This window comes from Lactuca sativa, chromosome 5 (genome assembly GCF_002870075.4).
Source record: "Lactuca sativa cultivar Salinas chromosome 5, Lsat_Salinas_v11, whole genome shotgun sequence".
NCBI classification, from domain to species: Eukaryota; Viridiplantae; Streptophyta; class Magnoliopsida; order Asterales; family Asteraceae; genus Lactuca; species Lactuca sativa.
Window position 1 is genome coordinate 364558478 of NC_056627.2, and position 14024 is coordinate 364572501.

Sequence of the window (14024 nt, forward strand, 5' to 3'; positions counted from 1 at the left end):
CCTAATCTTATGAAATTGGGTTGCAATTAGATCTTCAATATGAAGACTAACATAGATATGAGTGTACACACTTAGAAAGCTAGTATGGTGGAAAAGGGTTTCACTCAGAATCAAGAAATTTATTATGAGGAAACATTATCACCAGTAGCTGAGAAATGTTGTTTGATGTTTGTTACCATTGTTGCTTTCTTTGATTGTAAAATATGGTAAAGTGGATGTTTAAACAACATTCCTTAACAATAAACTTTCGAAGGATGTATAACCCATCCTGAAAGGATTTTAACATACAAAGTATCCAAATAAAGTATGTAAGCTTGAGAAGTCTATTTAAGGATTTGAACAAGCATCACTTAGTAAGAATGTGTGCTTTCGTGAGAAAAGTCAAAGAGTATTGTCTTTCTAGAAGTCCAAATGACTTTTGAGTGCATGTCAAAGCTAGTTGGAGTGTTTTTGTCTTCCCGGTATTGCATACTAATGAAAATGTTCATTAGAAACAATGTCCCTAATGTATGATGGACATGGGGAAGCCACACTGATACTTGGGTGAATCTCAAAGTCTTTTGTTCTATTCATGAAAAATGATAGGATGAGTTGAATTCTGTATGCTACGAATATAGGATCGATAATTTATTATATGACTAGTGCTTGTCTGATGTTTCATATGCCTTGAGCAACGTGAGAAAGTATCATAAATTTGTGCAATTTAATTGCTAGACAATTTCCAAGGGCATTATGGGGTATTTGAGAGATATCAAGGACTGGTTACTTGTAGACAATAAAGAACATGTTTGATAAAGAGATATAGTGACATGGATTTTAAAGACGACTCTAAGTCATAATCTAATAGATAATTGTCTTGTATAGGCTATGTGGTAGCATGAAGGGTTTCATGTAGAAGATGGTTGAAGGCTCAACATTTTCAGTCAGAATACATTAGTGTCCAAGGAGCGTATCTGTAACATATGATACAGGTATTATTGGGTTTGGTTGAATTTTAGAGTTGTGGTGCATGGACTCGGTGAGTTGGAAGTCCAACTCGTCGAGTGGAGTCATTTAATCGTGGTCACGGATCGGGATCGACTCGGCGAGTCGGAAGGACTGACTCGGCGAGTCAGTGCTATAGGGAGAAAACCCTAATTTTGGGGTTTTCCCCTATATAAACATCATTATAAACCTTTGGGGCCTCCCTTAACACCATAAAAGACCTCTTTCGGCCGCAAACTCGCTAGAGTGTGAAGTGGGAGCATTTGGAAGCATATCCTTAGGATTTTGGGGAGATTTCCAAACCTTAAGAGGAAGTAATGAGGGAGAAGCACTAGATTGAGCATCTGTTTCGTGTTGGGCAGTAGATTGAGGTACTAATCTGTTACTTTCAGCCTTAGATCCTTAGATTTCTTAAGGAAGATTACGCCATTCGTGAGGGAAATGTAAGCAAGATTAGATCTGGACCTATCACAAGGATATGGTTCCAGATTTGGACCTTCTTAGATCCCAAATATCATAAAGTTGCACCTTTTATTAATCTTATTCCTTTTTCATGCATGGAAATCTTATTTGAGGGTTAGTTTTGGTGATTATGGCCATGTGAGGCCTTAGATGCACGTAAAGTTTGCAACTTTACGTGTTATCTACACAAATAGATGATAGATCTGAAGTTTGGGGACCTTGAGTCCCACTGGAAAGGGCCGTAAACATGATGGACTAAGGGAACTCGACGAGTCGTGCAAGTGACTCGATGAGTTGAGAGGGTTTTCTCATTCACGGTTAAGTGTTCACGGTTAAGGGTTCACGATCAAGGGTTCAGCCCAAGGGTTCACGGTCATGGGTTTTCGGTTGGGACTTTACGGCTGTGAACATCAAGTAACTCAGTGAGTCACTCAAGTGACTCGGCGAGTGGACGAGATAAGCAAGGAACTCGACGAGTGGCTGGTTAGACTCGACGAGTTGAGGTCAACATGGAATGTTGACCTTGATTGTAGAACTTGACTCTGACCAGGGTTGATCCGGAGGGCGGATGTGGTATTTCAAGGTTGTGACAGGTTACGCACATGATGATTGCAGGCAGTTGAGTTGGAGTAGTATGTTGGGACTTACTGGGTCTTACCCTGTTAGTCCAGCAGCTGGAGTTTCGACTGCGGGATTTCGAGAGTGCGAGGTGAGTCTTCTCACCATACCAATGGGTCTAAGGCACCAAGGCCGACCCATTTATGTAGTTGTGATGATTGTTGCAAATGTTCTTGTGATACATTATGTACTTATGTGAAGACCATGCGGGGGTTCCCATGGCAAATAGTTATATATGCAATATGCTAGTTGATTGTGTAGTATTTTGTATGCCAGTTGTCTTTGTGATACTTGCATGGAAGACCCCGGGGGGTTCCCGTGGCAGTTGGATATAAGACCATGTGGGGGTTCCTATGGCTTTCCAGGCTAAGACCATGTGGGGGTCCCATGACAGTGGGCTAAGACCATGTGGGGGTTCCAGTGGCACCTGGTGTAAGACCTTGGAGGGTCTCCAGGGCATCCTTATATGTATGTATGTTTAGCTGATATATTTGTATGTATAGTTTGCATTATGTCTTGTTTGGTAGTGAAGACCTTGTGGGGGTTCCCAAGGCAGGAAGAGCACGTGGGGGTTCCCATGGCACTAGGTGTAAGACCCTGGAGGGTTTCCATGGCTTCTTTATATGTTCACATGCATGGATTAGGTGGTAGAGATAACTTTTACAGCTATTACGATATGTGTTATGTGGATGGTGTGTGGGGTATGCTTCGGGGGACTCACTAAGCTTCGTGCTTACAGTTTACAGTTTTGGTTTCAGGTATCATCGATTTGGAAAAGAAATGTTCGGATGGATCACAGTGCACACACCTATGATTTCCGCAATGAATGATTTTGATATGAACTCTGATAATGTTTTAATTAGCCATGGTTTGGAATGTTGGAATAAATTAATGTATATGCTTTGGGCATATTAAAAATGAAATTTTTTCCCTTGATTTTTGGGTTGTTACAAGTTGGTATCAGAGCCTTGGTTTGAGGGAGTCGGACATACTTTCGGGTGAGTCTGAACTCAAACTAAGGATATGTAAAGTTTTTAAAAGAAAAATGTTTTTAAGGAAAGAATTTCTAAGACAATAATGGGTGTGGTGCGTGCAATCAACCGAGCTCAAGTCAGTTTCCCCAGAATACCCACATTTCTTATCTGTTATGATCTGATTTATGAATATGAGAATCCCATGCTAGTTAGGGCTAGGGGAGATGCCTTTATATGTTGCCTGAGCTGGTAGGCTTGCATGCTAGTGCTGAGTAGTCAGCAATAGAATGGTCTGATATGTGATTCTTGTACCCTTGGGAATATTTTATGCATGCTATAATGAGAATGATTATTGGTAGTAGTAACTGCTACGTGTATGCTATTAAAATTGTACACGGTTAGGATCTTATAGCCTTAGAATAATTGATTTGGCCTTATTTCTTGTTCCTTGTCTGGTTGTGGTCCTAGGATAGAGTCGATTATTCGGCAGTCAATTTGATCCTGTTCTGTGTATAATTTGCATGCACAAGGCAGTCGACGGTGAGGATGGATGTATGTGGATAGCGCGGGTTACGATATGTGGGCGGAATGTTATATGGCAGTTCTTGGGATCGGAGTGTTTCTGCACGAATGTTGCTTGCTTCGTGCTTTGTGAAACTCTTGAGTGATGGGAGTCCGCCACTAAGTGGATATGATGATATCCAGGAGGTGGATGGTTGGCATCATGAGGAGTTCCTCTGCAGCTGATGGCAGGGTGAGGTTGGGAACCTAGGAAAGCCTAGGTTATGCTCCAATAAGATAGTGGGGCGGTTCAATGAGGTTGGAATACTAGTAGGTTCTTTAGTGGATATTGTGTCGTTGTTTGGCATACATTTAGTACATTATGGGAGTAGGTGACTTAGAGGATCCGGGATGATCCCGGATGAAAATATGGATAAATGTGGAAGGTAGTATTGGGCCCGCACTACTGAAAGCATAGGATCCATACTCGAATCGGGGAAATTCTTGGAGAATCTAATAAGCCTTTGAAAGAGAGATTTTGATTATGACTGAACCGTGAGGATAGTTGCTGTGTAGACTATGGATGAGCACGCAAGGAGAAGGACCAGGGTTTGGTCCTGGCTCTGGTGGTGAGCCAGATAGCGGAAGGACTGCTAGGATTTTGAGTTTGCCTAAGATGAGGCAGCAAGGATTGTGCAATCTAGTGCACATTCGGGATTGGAGACCAAGTCTCAGGGATTGTTTGTATCCCGATTAAGAGCAGATATTGCTCTAGTTATAGGAGTACAGTTGTGGCAATTAAGCCAGTGAGTGGGTCGGGGTGCGAGACCCCAAATGATATGGATTCCAGAGCCCGAGGGCGGAAGATTGATTAGGAGTACCTCAAGCAGAGAGGTTTAGGCCATGTGAAGTTAGTGGAGGATCTCAGGAAGAGATCCAGAAGCTCTGATTAGCTTTTGAGAGGCCAGTGGGGCCGGATTCGGTGCAACGCTTGCAGAAACTGCACGATGGAGTCTCGCTCCAAGGTTTGGATTGTCGTTAGGATGGGAATAAAGTATTACATCATGTTCTCAGGAGGAGGTGGTCAGGATTCCTTCAGATGTTTGTGGATATGCTATCTTCGGCTATTCCCAGTGGATATCAGGAATTTGCATTGCTTTGGAATGGTGATAAGTTGGATCTCGGTTCGGTAATTTGTTCATGATAGTAATGACCAAAGAAAACCATGATATGCATGCTAAGGGCATAGACACGAGAAATGATAAAAGTTTAGTTGTTAATTCGATTACCCCAAAACATTTATACAATCAATAAATTTGTAATTTTTATGGTGATTAAATAATGGAGAATTATTTATATTCAGGAGTATGATACCATATAAAATTAGTTTATTATTATGTTTCGTTTTGCGTGTTTCTTCCTGAGTAATTAACTTACTCGAAACTCCACATTCGGTCATAATTTTGGGAGAAAGTAATTATTTAAGATTGTCATGGAGTATTAGTAGATTGTACACAACGATTGGATATGGCATAGAGATTTTTGCTATACTCATGAGTACTTAAGTGATGATTTTAAGTATTGGATAAACTCGTGCTTAGAGATTACTTAATGGATTCAATCACAAGTAATTATAAGACAATAATATCTTCTATTATTCAAGCGAAGAAGGATAGGTTGTAGTTTACAAATCTGGTGTGTATTGGTATACATAAACGTAACCATAAATGGGTGTTATAAAATGTAATTCCATGGATGGAGTGATGAGTAAAGATTATGATTATGTAGCCAAAGTTCATTCATTCCTTTTGCCTTAACAGGAAAACCGATATCTTTGGGCCCTCAGTGATTTGATTTTGACATTCATGTGCAAGGCCTTGCCTAGACTAAATTGTCGTGTTCAATTTATAGTATGAACTTACTCATCAAAAATCAGAAATCGGGAAATAGAATCTTCGACTATGAGATTGATTTGTATCCATGTGTTGTATCCATACGATATCTTGTTGAATGAAGGAATATCCGATCACTTATATAAGGGCCAACGTTTGATTATATCACAGTTCGATTGTGGATCTGGAAAGCACACTTTGTTGTGTAACACCCTGAATCTAGAAGGATAATTGTGGAAATTATGCCAATTTCAAGTCGAACTCGGCAAGTTGGAGGAGCCAACTCGGCGAGTTGAAGATGAAGAATTATAAGGATTTAATAGGCCTACTCGACAAGTCGAGGAGCCTCAATTCGGCGAGTAGAGGTTGTTTTGGTCTTGAGATTAATGAGACAACTTTGTGAGTTGGAGGAGCCAACTCGAAGAGTTGGGCGTTGTTTTGGAAACCCTAATATTGGGGTTTTGCACCCTATTTAAACACCTTAAGTTTCAAGTGTTGGCCTCATTTCCAGCCTCTGTAGCCCCTAACCCTAATCTCGAAACCCTAGAGCCTCCAAGAGTTTTGTAAGTCCATTGTGTGTGTTTTGGTGTGTGTTTGAAGCTCATATAAGGAGGAGAAGCTTGATGCAAGGTGGTGGTTCAAGAAGGAGCTCATAGAGCTTGATTCTCTGCCCCATTTCCAGCACATTTTAGGTATAAAGTTCTAACCTTGCTTAGTATTGGATTAGATCTCTTCTTGGATTTATTTGTAAGCTTTTAGCCATGGTTGGGTGATTGTTGAAGAAGTAGAAGTCCCAATTGTTTATCCTTTCCAGATCTATGGTCTTCATGAGCACTTTTGGTATAAAGGTGCCAACTTTATGGTCCTAAGGGCATCATACATTCATTAAGTCCTTCTTTTGGTCTATTTGAAGCTTTTGAGCTTCTTCAATTCATGAATAAGTGTAAATGTGAAAACTTTACACGACCATCTAGCCTCATATGGTCATATCTGCATCTTGGAGTTATGTCCTTGTGGAATAAGAGCTTAATGATTAAGTCCTTACCCTTTTAAGCTTAGGGTTTGGGTTTTGAACCCGTTTTGGTGGTTCTTAGGGGTAAAGTTGGAAACTTTACCCTTCAAAAGGCCATTTTAGTTAAGATCAGAGTGGGAGAAGCTGTTAGTTTCGATTATGTCGGCTTAATGGATTAAGTTGTTTGGTTTCGGGTGAACTCGACGAGTTGGATGGTCAACTCAGCGATTTGTCTTGGTTTTACCCGATTCAGAGTTGGCGTGGGTCAACTCGGCAAGTTGATTTGACAGCTTAGTGAGTTGGACCGGTTTCTTCCCGACTTTGCGGTTGTCAGAGGAACTCGACGAGTTGAAGGATAAACTCGGTGAGTTGGATCAACTCAGGCCGTTAACTTTGACTTTTGACTTATGCTTTTGATCAAGTTTGCCCTAAGGGGTGTTTGAAGCAATCTGAATCATAAAATATGGGCTTAGGATAAGATTTTTATGGGATTGGGCCTAATTTGGAAAATTGGGCCATTAGTGGACTTTTGTGGATTTTATGGTTTTGGATCTTGTTGGATTTAGGCTTAGGCCTTAGTTATGAATCTTGTTGTGCTAGGGGTAAAATGGTTATTTTACCCCAAGTATGGATTATGGATCATGGTTTGGAACCCAAATGCTAATTGGGTGATATTTTGGTATTGTTAGCGCGAGAAGTTGTCAAGGCAGCAACCAAGGATTTCTTGCACTGAGCTTCAGCATTCAAGGTGAGCTCCTCAATATTGTATGGGTCGAAGGAACCAATGCCGACCCATTTGGTTTATGTGTTGTAGTAAGCCCTGGGGGTTAGCCCTTGGCATTACGTATGAAAGACCAGGAGGCGACTCCTAGCACACTACATGCAAGACCAGAGTCTGAACTCTGGCAAGTACTTAGTTAAGTAGTATAGTCTGTATGCTAGTTGACTTTGTGATGCTTGCATGGAAGATCAGGAGGTGACTCTTCGCACTTGTCTGTAAGACCCGGGGTGTGGCCCCCGACCTGGCAAGAACGCCCACGAGGTGGCTCGTGGCATAATGGCAAAACTATGGTTAGCACATAACACTCTTATTGATTATGGTATATGAATGATATGTATGGATTACGGTTATGTATATCATGTATGGATCGTTGGATATGTATGGTATGTTTTATTTGGAAAACTAATTAAGCTTTATGCATACGGTTTTCTGTTTATGTTTCAGGTACTCCAGTTTTCAAATGAAAGAGCTCAGGACGATCGCAGCGCATACGCCCGTGTTTTCCGTAATATGTGATCTTTGGGATTGGACTTTGATAATTGTGTTAATTGAAATGCTTTTCAATGTTTAGAACAAAGTTACAATAATGTTTTGCTTATAATAAAAATGAAATTTCTACCTTGAATTTTGGGTTGTTAAATGTTGGTTATTCAAAGTCTATATTAGCAATTGTAGTTGATGACTTGTCCAAGTGGGAGACTGTTGGAATAAGTTTCCATGGTCATAACTGAATTGGTCAATGTCATAACTAAATTGGTATAACTCTATGGAATAAAAGTAAAGTCCTTTTTGGCCTGTCTCGGTAACTAGAAATAGCTAGAAACAACTTTATGAGAGAGATACTATGGTTTGTTAAATTTTTATGTGATTAATAACTTAATTAGAAATAACTGGAATTAATTAATCATTAATCATAATTAATTTGGAATTAATTCGGGATCAATTAAAGGTGCAACGACTGAAATGTAATTGTTCATTAATTGATCAAGGAAGAAAATTCTAGAACCCTCCATGGTATTGATGGTTTTGGGAGGGCTTTTACGGTTTCTGGAAGTCTCCTATAGTTGATAAGGATAACGCCTTGAATAGATTAAATTTGAATATTTAATTATTCAAATCAGGCTTGATCCTTGTGATCCACTAACTATAAGTATAACCCCTTGATATCATAATTTCGTGGATTTTACCTCACATAAGGTGAAATTCAAAATTCACAAGTTTTATCCTCTATCTCCTTTCGATTTCTAGAGTTTTAGGATATTAGGTGTGAGCCATTAGAGATGTTCATACTTTTGGTGTTTGCTTTCCATGAGTTATTGAATATAGGGACTTAGTATATTTGATTATGCTAAAAGGTATGTTTTCTAATCTATTTTACTTTTGCAAATAGTAGATTAGATCATTTTTTGATAGTTTGTTGCTATAATGATAAAATGTCGTAGATCTCTAGGTTGCATGTGCCTACAAATAGTTTTGTGTATTTCGTTGTGGTGTTTATGTTTTATTGTAACATAAAAAGCTCATCATATTACCAATAGTTAATGACCTTGGAAACTCTTTCCAACATAATCAATTGTGAATAAACACATACTTATTCATATATGCATATTATCTTTTTTTTCGTCCCAGTTCGTTGGAGCGCTTAAGCTATAGATTCGAAATGAGTGGCCCAGATTCATTCTTGCATTTTCAACCTTTTCTCTCAATTGAATCGTCATCTCTCTTTCTCTCTCTCCCTCTCCCTCTCTTTATATATATATATATATATATATATATATATATATATATATATATATATATATATATATATATACATATTTGATGTTATGACCCATAGTGATATGAATGACAGTTCAAAACTATATATAATCATTGGTGAGTTATCCCATATTACACCTCTGTTTAGACATGCTTAAGTTGAATTCAACCTTTTCTAGGTGCCAAGAAAAAGAAGTGGTGTACTATGATTAAAAAAAAGACCAAATATAGCAATACCAGACACCATGAACCTTCTTCATATCATAATCAATTTTACAAGAAAAAAACACAACAAACAACTGACAAGACTATCCTCCCAGTTTCAGAATTGTCATCGTAGATCCTAACAAAAGACAAATATAATCACACGTTATATGATTTTCCTCTTCTTTGTGATCTCGAGTCTTGGTGATTCTCTAATGCACCTCCTGAGTACCTCCAAAACCCTTTTTGTTGAACTATGGGTCACATCAATCATATATGATGTTCCATCCCTCTATGATTAGTTCATCACAAATTATCATATGAATCTTTATCTTCATTTACCATAATGATGGTAATGACAACTCAAATGTGAGGTCATTCAAGTTATCATTTACATATGTTGTTAACAAATGTTTTTAATATGAGGTTGGTTATTAAGCTTTCCCAACCATCATGATATGATCACAATTCAAAGTGAAAGGTTAATTATTTCAATTATTTACCATTATGAATTAAATATGAACCATTATGACTATAAATGGTTTGGAATCTATTTATAACATATTGTGAAAACCATTGAGAATTCATTGTTATTGGTAATTTTTAATGTGAACATTATCTCTTATGGTCATTCTTGTATGGATTAATGACTAGAAAGATCTAATATTTTGACATTTTTAATAAACTTAGTATATTTTTGTCTAAGAAAACCGTTAATAATTTTTTGTGTTGGGAAAATTAGATCATTCCTAAGTTAACTATCGGTTACCATTGCCTATGTGTTATACCGACTTTCTTTTTTCTTTTTACAAAATACCAAAAATATTGTTTCACAAAAATACATAACATTTTAGCATTATTTCGGTTTAAACCTAGTTTTTGTGTAAATATGTTAAGTATACTTTTATTTTATAGTTATAAGCGATTATGATGAGTATGATTCTTTGTATTAATATTAATAAAACTGCATAAAAGATAAGGATAAAAATGTTAACTTAATCATGTACATGTTGCATAATGTGGATGGGTTCGTGGGTGAGATGATTTTGTGTGATCCAAACATTTTACAAGGTTTTGAGGTTTAACAAAGGTGTTGGCGATTCTAGATAAGTATTGTATACTCATGTAGTGCATGATAGATGAAACATGCCAATTGACATGCAAATATATGAAGGGTGGAACATGTTGAGGAATATGCAAGGGGGAACGAGGGATGAGGGAGACTTATGAACATACAAAGAGCACGAGTTATGAAATATGGATATGAATAATGAGATACACGTATTGTCTTAGTCTAATGGTAAGTGTGTATACAATACTAGTCGTTTGGTAAAGTTAATTGTTTTGGGATCTTTTTGGGACTTTTAAATATCTTCATAAATGGAAAAATACAAGTTGTGTATTCTAGGTTCTCTTTTTGGATTATTTTGTGGATTTTTCAATAAATTATCAATAACTGTTGTGATTGATTTTTTAATTAAATGTGATTGATTATTTATTTATATTAACATAAGTGTCCCGTTAAAAAATGAACTTCCTGCTACGAAAGTCAGTTGCTCATTACTAACCAAATCATTCATAATTCTTCCAAACCAAAGAAAGACAAGGGCCTAAACCGAGGGCTATGGTTTGCAATCCGAAGTCTCGACAACTTACATAATTTATCATGAAAAAAAACTTATGTTTCACACGACTTGGTTCCGTAACCCAGTCCCCGCACATTTTAACCCCTTGTAACTGGTGATGCTTTCAGTTTAACACCACGTGATTTATTTCTAAATTTCATCTAGTTCGATCGCCCATGCAACCTTGGATTTTTTGTCCAACATCACTTAAAAGACATTTCCATGCTTCCCTCGACTGTTGCAACAAGTTCCAACAATCAACAAGTTCTGACGGTGTGCTTATCAATTTTCGTGGTGACAGACTTCAATCCTTTTAGATTGTGGCTTAGTATCCATAACTAATTGAATTGTTAAAGTTATGAATGATTTAATTAGTAAAGAACAAATGACTTTTGTAGTGGGAACATAAATTTTTAACGCGCCGCTTATGGTTTCCCAAAATCAACCCTCTAACCTAGTTATCCAAATGAAATTATATGAATGGTACCAAGAGTAAACTCATTACAACATTTAATTACAAAAAACAGTAAATACACAAAAGGAAAGTTTTTCTCATAACTAACTTCTAACGATATACATTGTATATCGGTGAATGTTCTCTCAAAGTTTAAAGAAGAAATGAAGTTGAAGAATAATGGAGTAGGAGGTGGTTTAGGCATAATTTTCAAGTGTATTCATGTTGGCTAACGATGGTTCGTGATCTCTTATGATGTATCTATAATGGTTAAACATCTAACGTGAACACACTATAAACGAGAGAGACAAGTTTGCATAGTTTTTGAGAGATGGGGAGAAATCAATGATATATAACATTTGTGTATTAGCGTTGGTGTTGTTTGATATATTTTCTTAAATTTCCCGAACTAATATTTGTTAAGTTCGCTAAATGAACATACATGTACTTTTAGGCTAATTGCATAATAAAGATGATCATGCTTATCGTTTTCTCGTTTAAGATAGTCAATTCTAAAAAAATAAAAATAAGAGATTGTTTGATATGTATTTTATTAGTTTAGTAAGAAATTGAGTCTGATTCGATCACATTCAAATCGTTTGATATCACGATTAGTAGTCTATGATTCGGTTTTAATATTTCTAATATGTATCTTATTCGATTAAATTTAAATTCATATCTAACTTAATCAATAACTATCTAGATACAAACTTTTTACTTTTCCTACGTGGTTAACTACCAATCGAGCACATTATAGGTTTGGCGGTAAAGGAAATCATTATATTCTTTATGATTTTTTTTTTTTTTAATATCTTGATTAAGTTATTACATTTTTCGAGGTATATTTTGGGTGTGTTATTAAAATTATTCACGCAACTTGAAGTCTTGATAATTAATTTTTTTATGCTATTGCTTCAAAGTTCAAACATATTTAAATTATTTCTTGTAAGTCAGTTATGGTTTCTTTACATTTGTGGATCTATGTTATATTAAATTGCCATATTTGCTCCTATTTTTTTTGCAGTTTTATTATATCATTAATCTATTGTATTATTGTTATTATTTTACAAATTAGGTAACAATGTAAATAGATTATTAATGTCAATTGGTTAAGTAGTTATTTTTTTGCACTTAGTTCAACAATCAACCATATAATAAATTAATAACTTTACACATTTATAATGAGTTGTACGTAAGAGCTACCAGCCTACCACTTTCTAAACGTATGAGATCTACTATCTTTCACGTGCTTGCCTTGATGTCATTCTTTCTCACATGTCTATGATCATAAAATAAATTGTAGACATAATCTACTCATAGTGTCTAGAAGTTGTGAAATGTGGACGTGATATTTTAAGTACCATTCCATAAACGAGCGAACACTCGAACATTGCAAGTGATCATCTGTTGTGATTTTTTTAAGAGCCAAACTTTTATAGATTTTGCAAGAATCTAGAAAATAGAGGGCTAATGTTGAAATTAGTCATTCAATCATTTTCCAAGTACATATTTATCCGCAAATACTTTTTTAAGATTTAGTACCTGCTTTTAACTGGTATTTGTATATTATGTGTAGGACACATGCACGTTTGACACAATTAGTGTGCCGTAGTTGGCAGTTGGAAATTATCATTTTTATTTATTATATCGGTTCTTATCAAAAATTAACAAATAAATTTTGAAATATATAAAATTACATAAAATTATAATATTTAAAAAAAGGTAAATACATAAATATATGTTTAAAGACAATTCTGAAAATTGATTAAAAAATTCAATAGTTTTCTTTTAAACGCTCCATGAAGTTGTGATTAGATTTGAAGCTTTTTTGAAACTAAAAGTTAAAACGTTTATACTTCCAAAAAAGTTTTGTTTAAAATGAGTTTTTTATTAGAAGATAAAAGGTAGAAGTTCTTAATCGTTCGCTGCCAAACACACTTATATCTTCACGACATGCTATATTATTTTTTTTTTGGCATTTTAATGTCATTTAAATTTTTTTCCTTTTCATATATATCTACTATAATAAATAAAGATAATTTTGCTACATGTCAATCTCTAATGAGTTTTGACACTTGTCATTTTATGATATTTTTTTAAATAAATAATATACACATGTCAATTTAGGGTTATTTTCAATTTTTAAAATTAAAAAGCCATATAATAAATATGTAAACTATCAAATGTAATAAATATTATACTAAATTGTAATAAATATGTTTCTTATTTCAAAGTTTCAATCTTTATTTCAAAATTTTATTTTAAAAAATACTTATTATTTACATTTTAATATTTTATTTTTTTAATCAACCCGTGTAATACACATGTTATATATATATATATATCGAAAAGACTTTTGTGGATAGCCGACAAAATGACATCTCTCAGATCTAGATTCAAGTTTGTCTTGGGTATCGCATCCGAACAAAAACCTCACAACCTTAGACCTTAATGTGATTAAGCGGAGGAACTTTTCTTGTCCACATTTCATGAGGTGTCTTTGAAAACTTATTAGTTGGCACAAGGTTTAGGATATAAGTTAACTCTCTCAATTGCATAGCCTCAAAAAGTAATTGGTAAAGAAGCACGATTCATCATAGATCGTACCATATATAATAAGGTCTGATTTCTCCTTCCAGGAAACACCATTCAGTTGAGGTGTTATTGAAGGAGCTAACTGTGAGGATATTCCACAATTCTTAAGATGATCGTAGAACTCTACACTAAGGTATTCTCCTCTCCTATCGGATTGGTAATCT